This window comes from Hyperoodon ampullatus (genome assembly GCF_949752795.1).
Source record: "Hyperoodon ampullatus genome assembly, chromosome: 17".
In the NCBI taxonomy this organism is placed as follows: Eukaryota; Metazoa; Chordata; class Mammalia; order Artiodactyla; family Ziphiidae; genus Hyperoodon; species Hyperoodon ampullatus.
Genome location: NC_136930.1, coordinates 74,949,960 through 74,956,216, shown reverse-complemented (window position 1 = coordinate 74,956,216; position 6,257 = coordinate 74,949,960).

The following is a 6,257-nucleotide window of genomic DNA, read 5'->3' as shown; positions in this document are numbered from 1 at the left end:
CGCAGGGGCTTAGCTGCTCCACGGCATGTGGGATCTTCCTGGACCAGGGCTCGAACCCGTGTCCCCTGCATTGGCAGGTGGATTCTTAATCACTGCGCCACCAGGGAAGCCCCTGGATGTTTTTTAAAGGAGAAAAAATATATAGAAAAATTAAAAGAAGAAAAAGCATTAATCACCCACAGGTCTATCACAGACCAACGCTGCCTAGGAAGATTGCTTGAAAGGAGTGCAGTTTCATGGTGCAGGGATGTGCTACGTGGAGGGCATTCTGGACTGAAGGAACAATATAGAAAAGACAGGGAAGCGTAGAAAGGCATGGCTCAGGGGAAAATGAGAAGACGGCATTTGGTTTGCTTTGAGGTGGGGAAGCTGGGGCTAGAAAACGGAGATGAGTAGGTGCGGTAGGACTTCCCAGGAGGACCGGTGCTGGAGGGGGAGATCGTGCAGGTCCGATTCTCCCCCGGGCCGGGGTCCACTATGCCTGGCACATAGTTGGGGCTAATGAAGGAGTGCGCACGAGGCAGGCCCTAGGTCCCTTCCTGCCCCGTAGCGTCCCCTCGCAGCGACTCCCCCGCCTGCTTGCTGCTCGCCATCTTCACTCCGCCGCCTGCGGGCTGCTGACGCAATCGGGAAGCAGGTGCACGGCTCGGTTTCCAGGGCAACAACAGCCGGGCCTCCATCCTTCCGCTCGCACTCGTGCGTCACTTCCGGCCGCTCGCCGCCAGTCGCCGCCGGCCTGTGGAGTGGCTGAGGTTGGGGCTATTTCTCTTCGTCTAGTTGGGGCGCTGTGCTAGGGATGGTGTTGGCCAAAATGATTTTTCGGTTCTGCGGGAGGAGCTGGTAGGGAGGCAGGTGGAGCTTAGTTTCCGTCCCCCAACCAATCGCTTTCAAATCCGCTCTGTGAGCGCAGCGGAGAGGACGTCTCGTCGCTGCCAGACCTAGAGCATGCGCACTCGCACCGAGGCAGTCTCGGGGATCCTCTGTTCCGGGATTTCAGGGCAGCCGGAGGGAACCGAGGGGGCGGGGAAGCGAGGGCGGGGTGGGCGAGCGAAGGCGTTGATTGGTCACTAGGAAGCTCGGCTGTGGAGCCACCGTGGACCCCTGCGGCGGGCTCTGGAGTTTAATTCATTCACTCACTCGATGAATGGATAGACTCACTCAGCCTTCGCGGAGAGTACGCGGAGCCTGAGCTTGTGCTAAGCGCTGGGGATTCGGATCCCACGATTTGGTTGACACTATGCGGTGTCCCCTCCTGTCTTCCTGTGCAATCTTATCGCCTCTCCTCTCCATTCAAGCCTAGTGTGGTGTACTTCTTGCACAAGGAGGTGACACCCGGCCTCTCTTACTGCAGGCACCTTTCCTGAAGGGTCCCCATCCCCGAAAGCAGCCGCTGAACACTGCAAGGTCTGAGGTGGAGTTCTGGTTAGCCGCTCGATTACTGAGGCACTTCCACCACTTGACATTCACCTCTGAAAGAAGAGTATAGTTATTTTCGGAGGGGTTGTGAGGTTTAAAATGAGCTTTGCTGCTCATCTTGGTGTTGAATCCTTGCTTTGCCGCTGATTAGCCTGTATGACTCTGGGCCATTGCAGGGAGGCCTGTGTCCAGCACTGGCTGATACTCAGGTCTGGCTAATTTTTTTTTTTTAATTGAAGTATACATAGTTGATTTACAATGTTGCGTTAATTACGGCTGTACAGCAAAGTGATTCAGTTATATACTTAAAAATATTCTTTTCTATTATGGTTTATTATAAGATATTGAATATAGCTCTCTGTGCTATACTGTAGGACCTTGTTGTTTATCCATTCTGTATATAAAAGCTTACATCTGCTAACCCCAACCTCCCACTCCATCCCTCCCCTAAACCCCCTCCCCCTTGGTAACCACCAGTCTGTTCTCTATGTCTGTGATTCTGTTTCTGTTTCATAGATAGGTTCATTTGTGTCATATTTTAGATTCCACTTATACGTGATATGGTATTTGTCTTTCTGACTTCACTTAATATGATCATCTCTAGTTGCATCCATGTTGCTGCAAGTCATGTTATTTCATTCTTTTTTATGGCTGAGTAATATTCCATTGTATATATGTACCACACCTTCTTTATCCATTCACCTGTTGATGGACATTTAGGTTGTTTCCATGTCTTGGCTACTGTGAATAGTGCTGTTATGAGCATAGGGGTGCATGTATCTTTTTTTTTTAAATTAATTTATTTTTGGCTGCATTGGGTCTCCATTGCTGTGCACTGGCTTTCTCTAGTTGCGGTGAGCAGGGGCTACTCTTCGTTGCAGTGTGCGGGCTTCTCATTGCAGTGGCTTCTCTTGTTGCGGAGCGTGGGCTCTAGGCGCGCGGGCTTCAGTAGTTGTGGCACGTAGGCTCCGTAGTTGTGGCTCATGGGCTCTAGAGCACAGGCTTAGTAGTTGTGGCGCAAGGGCTTAGTTGCTCCATGACATGTGGGATCTTCCCGGACCAGGGCTTGAACCCGTGTCCCCTGCATCGGCAGGTGGATTCTTAACCACTGCGCTACCAGGGAAGCCATCTTTTTGAATTATAGTTTTGTCTGGATATATGCTCAGGAGTGGGATTGCTAGAGCATATGGTAATTCTATTTTTAGTTTTCTGAGGAACCCTCATACTGTTTTCCACAGTGGCTACACCATCTTACATTCTCACCAATGTAGGAGGGTTCTCAAGGCTGGCTAATTCTAAGGTGAAGGATTTAGTAAACCTAAACCAAACTTTTGGCTCCAGATCTAAAGCACCCTCTTCAACTGACATATTGTTAATAAAATTGACTTGTAAATATCCACTGTCTGATTCTTTTGTCTTATTTCTCAATTGCTCCACACTCAGGAAGAGAAAAAAGGAGTGTTACTGCTTAGTCCCCTCCATTAGAACAACCTACCTTATAGGGCCATTGTGAGATTGTATGAGAAATTTGTACCAAGCACATTGTACTTTACCTGCTGGGTAAATGGTAGCTACCATGATTTTGTTATTTTGAGGGAGTAGATGTGAAAGCCCTGCCCAAGTGACTGGCTCTTCATGGTGATAAAGAAGCAAATCTGTTCCCTATTGGCTTGGGCACTAGAAAGCCCGGGCGAGACATGGCCCTATGGAGAAGTATCCAAGTGGGCTGCATGGTAGAAGAGAGCCCTACAACATGGAAAGGAGTAAGGAAACCTTTATAATGCTGTTGGTGGATCAGAAATCCTAAGAGGTGATGGGCTTTGCCCAAAGTGGGGTGATCATATCACCCAACCAGAACACTTTTAGCCAGGACAACAGGCATAAACTGGGATTGTCCTAGGCAAAGCAGGATATATGATCACCCTATCCCAAGGCCGTACAAGTAGCACTTGAAACAACTGAGACGGAACTTAGATCTATCCCACTCTGACTCAAAGTGCTTTCTTATACTTGCTTTTATTCTGAGAGTGACCTTATGAAGTGATTATTCCCATTTTATATGTGAAGATATTTAAGTTATATAGTTAGTGAGTAATGGAGTTTATGCTCTGACCTGCACTTTTGACTGGTTTCAGTGGTAATTCTCAACCCCACCAAGCCTCTTTGGGCATTGGTCTTCATCTTTGAGATTGCATGCATGATTGGATGTTTCAGGGAAGTAGATTTGCCTTATGAGAGAACTTTCTAACAGGGCTCTGTATCATTGTATGAAACTTTCCACCTCTGTTAGGACTTTTTATAGAGGGGTTCTGGTGTGGGTGTGAGGTTGGACTTGATGATTTTAGATGTTCCTTCCAATCCAACTTTAAGTGTCTAAAACTCCTTGAGAGCAGGTTTGGTATATTCGTTGAATTCTCAGCATTCAGAGGAGATGCTCAGGAAACGTTAAAACTATGTAAGCAACGTAACTCCAGAAGCAAGATATACCTGAGACAAGTCTAGACACCTCCCTCTGATGGCTGGGGGACTGTGGCTAGCCTTTACATTCTCTGAGCCTCAGTTTTCTCATTGGTCAGAATGCAGAGTAGTCTCCTCCCTCCCTCCCCCACAGATTTGCTGGGACAATAAAATAAATTAATGTGAGTACATTGTAAACAGAAACATTGTACAAAAATAATGTTTCCTTTTGCCAGCTTTCAATCTTGCTTTCCAAATTGCTTCTCTTATCCATTTATAGAGAGAATGAGAACAAAGAAGGACTATGGAAAGAGCGCAGGCGACAGAGTCAGACAGCCTGGGATTTGAATCCTAAATAGCACCAGCCACTTGTGTGCCAAGTGGAATGTTCTTTCTGGACCTCAGCACTAAGAATAGCTACCTTGTATCGATCTTATGAAGACATCGTGTGCTAAACAGGGAGCTCTATTCCTGGCACTTAGACCTCCATAAATGGTGGCCTCTTTTTTTTTTTTTTTTTTTTTTTTTTTGCTATACGTGGGCCTCTCACTGTTGTGGCCTCTCCCATTGCGGAGCACAGGCTCCGGATACGCAGGCTCAGCGGCCATGGCTCACGGGTCCAGCCGCTCCGCGGCATGTGGGATCCTCCCGGACCAGGGCACGAACCCGCGTCCCCTGCATCGGCAGGCAGACTCTCAACCACTGCGCCACCGGGGAAGCCCAGGGTGGCCTCTTTTAATGTCTGTTTTCTGTGTTCTGTAATTGTCAACCTGCGCTCTCAGCGCCATGGAGAAGCCTCCTTGGGCGCCTTTTTGTAGGGTCCTGGAAGCGTTCTCTCTTAGCCTCTGGGCACCTGTGTTGAAAATCCTTCCTGGCTGTCGGGTGTGCTGGAAATCAGTTCCACCTGTTTTGCCCTGAAGATGTGTTCTGTTTGTAATTCATTCCTACTCTTTGGAAAACAATTCAATAAAAACTCATTTGGGGCTTCCCTGGTGGCGCAGTGGTTGAGAGTCCGCCTGCCGATGCAGGGGACATGGGTTCGTGACCCGGTCCGGGAAGATCCCACATGCCGCAGAGCGGCTGGGCCCCTGAGCCATGGCCGCTGAGCCTGCGCGTCCGGAGCCTGTGCTCCGCAACGGGAGAGGCCACAACAGTGAGAGGCCTGCGTACAGCAAAAAAAAAAACAAAACAAAAACTCATTTGGTTTTCCACTGGCCCAGGGCAGGTATGAGGGATAGCGTATTATTATTTTATAAAAAAATATAAATAATAAAGTCATAAAACACCACTGGTCACAGAGCAGAGAGTCAATAAATGCTTACTGGAGTAAAGTAAAAGTGATGGCTCAGTTTCTTCCATGGCTGCTGTATTGGCTGAACTATTCCTGTCCACCATTACACTTTTTTTTTTTTTCTTATTTAAAAAGAAATACATGCATATGGTAAAAAAAAATCAAACAGAACACAAAAATACACAAGGGAAAGAAGGTCTCGCTCATCCTCTGTTCTCTCAACCCACTCTGGAGATGCCACTGTTGACAATTACTTGCGTATTTTTCAAATATGCTATGCACATGCCAACCTATGTATGTGAATTCCTTTTTAAGTTTTATTTCTTTATTTTTAACCTGGATAACCCCTTCTGCCCCTACCTAGCAAGCTGGGCTCTGGAACTAAGGACAGCTGTCCCACACCAGGGGGCCTATTCGGAGCCCTAGACGGGACCCCCAGAGTCAGGAGTGGTTTTCCAAGGGGGAATGGGGACCAAGAACCAGCCCTCGGGCAGTCTGCTTGGGGCTCGGGCTCTGACCTTCTACTTCCCGGCCCCGCCCAGCCCCTGTGACCTTGCACATAAGGCATGCCCTGGAGGCACGCGGCCTCAATTTCTCAGCCTGTAAAAGGGGAACTGTATACTCTCCCCAAGGTAGTTCAGAGCACTGGCGACAACGCCTGCGGGTGCGCGACACGGAGCCCGGCTCGGCGCGTGGGCAAGGAGTGTGATCCCGTAAGGGTTTTGCAGAGGCCCTGGGCTGGAGGGCTGTACCACGTAGGTGAAATTTGAGCTGCGCGCCTTGACGGCTTGGAAAGGCGCGCGGAGGCAGGAGTGGCATCTCCTTCGGGGTGCGCGGCCCCAGGAGCCAAAGCTTTTCTTTCCTTCTCAGCTGCTCTCCTTCCCCTTTTCTTCCTCTGGGTCCCTCCGTCTCCCTCCTCCTCCCTGCCCCTCCCTGCGACCATATAGCTCCCTCCACTTTTCATCACTCCTCTCCTCCCCCTCCCCCTTCCCTCGCTTCCCCGGCGTCTCTTCCAAAACCCGGAGCGGATCGCCGGCCCGGGACGGGCCCTGCGCATGCGCAGGGGCGGTGCCGGCTCAGCCGCTAGTCGGAA